Genomic DNA, 2108 nt, shown 5'->3' on the forward strand with positions numbered 1-2108 from the left:
AGCTCAGAAGAAAAAAAAAAAAAACTGCAACGCAACATCACACAGTAGTTGCTCTGCCCACAGCGGCAAAGTCTTACACTTTCATATTCAACTCAGCTTCTCCATCATGTGCTTTTAGATGTTTCATACAGGGTTGAGCATATTAGTTGTTTTCACAGATGTGCTCTATATCTCAACAATGGCTCATAATAAGACGACAGTCTTCCACACAGGTCAAGTGCCTCTATGCACTTCATTAGTTTAAATATTTATCTATATCACTTCACCTCACATGTCATTGTACTGAATTTAAGCAACCACAAGCTTAATGTAGATTACTTTTAACAACTATCCACCTCAATTACGTCTATGGTCTGGCACACAGGCTGAAGAGTTAACGTTTTGTGTCAGCAAGGGGTGGGGGGACAGCCACCCACCAGAGCATAGCTGCTGATGTGGGCTGGCCTTCTCCACACGCTCTTCAAGGCTGGTGTGTTTCCTGAAAACTTCTAACATTTTAATCTCTTCCATTTTTAAGCCTGCGATTAACCGCACGGCTCAGGTCCGCGTGAAACCCGCGTGACCGCGCTCGCGTGAACCCGCGCAGCTGTGGAGCCGTCGCTCTCTCTCTTTTTTACATAAATACTTTGTGCTGCCAGGAGCAAAGTCCAGCACAAACGTCTGTCTCCCTCCGACTCACTCTTGGTTGCTTAGAAACCCATGATAACAACAACAGTCGGTGTCACAGACCACATGTTCTGCTCCGCACACACTCACACACAACAACAACAACAACAACGACGACGACAATGACAAAAACAACAGCACAGTCTGGACCCCGCGGAACTTCTCAACTCCCCACAAAGTGGCGGAGAACTCACCTCTAGCCACACAAAGTAGCGAGGAACCTCTTGCTCCACAAAGTAGCAAGGAACCCGGGTATCGCTACACAAAGTAGCGAACTTCTCAACGCCTCACACAGTGGCGGAGACTGCACAACCACACGGTTATAGAGTCGGGCTCTTCTCAACGCCTCACACAGTGGCGGAGACTGCACAACGACACGGTTATAGAGTCGGCCTCTTCTCAACGCCTCACACAGTGGCGGAGACTGCACAACGACACGGTTATAGAGTCGGCCTCTTCTCAACGCCTCACACAGTGGCGGAGACTGCACAACGACACGGTTATAGAGTCGGCCTCTTCTCAACGCCTCACACGGTGGCGGAGACTGCACAACGACACGGTTATAGAGTCGGCCTCTTTAAACTTACTTGGCGTTGCTTAGAGTGTAATATCAGCCCGAATCCCGCCGACCGTCATTCATCGAGGAGAAAAGACAGACCGCGAATCCACAGGAACTTCCTGGCTGACGTCAGTCTTTCAGCGTGCCTCTCCTCCCCTCGGTGAATGCGATTCCAGGGCTCCGGCATCGAAGGACCAATTAATGATAGGTTTGTAGCATAAACCTATTCGCTGGAACGTTAAGACAATATAATTACACTGCTAAGCAAGACACAAATAGGCAAAGTTCTTCATGTTACTCGTGCACGGGAGAGAACCAGACAAACGCCGTTCCTTCGCTTGACCCCAGTAGCTCTCGTCCGTCCTCCCGTAACACTGTCCTTTTATTGAGGTTACATGAATATGCATAGGTTCATTAACATACCGACGTCTACATACAAACAAAGAGTACCTTGCCTGTGTGTGTGTGTGTGTGTGTGTGTGTGTGTGTGTGTGTGTGTGTGTGTGTGTGTGTGTGTGTTGCTGATCAAAGGGTTAAACATCCTTGGTCAGGAAGAGGGTAGCCTCCCCCTCACCCTAGATGGTTCATCCTAGATAACACGGTGAGGAAGTCCTGCAGTTCATCTAAACAAAGAGCACTTAGACTAGAACAGACGCAACTACGTTAATCCTACCATAAAATAATAAGACACGGTATGACCTCTCATGCTCCCAAAGTGCTGTCTAATACACACAAAGTTTGCAGACTATCAAGGATCAAAACCTCTACCAATCTACAACTAATTACAAAACTCTAAGCATATATAAGTAAATATTTCTAAGCATAAATGACAATCAACAATACAAATCTAACACACTGCCCCCCCCACCCCGTGACCACTGTT

Source organism: Copadichromis virginalis, linkage group LG17 (genome assembly GCF_057382275.1).
Source record: "Copadichromis virginalis isolate Kocher_CV1m ecotype Utaka linkage group LG17, C_Virginalis_male_GT1.1, whole genome shotgun sequence".
Classification (NCBI taxonomy): Eukaryota; Metazoa; Chordata; class Actinopteri; order Cichliformes; family Cichlidae; genus Copadichromis; species Copadichromis virginalis.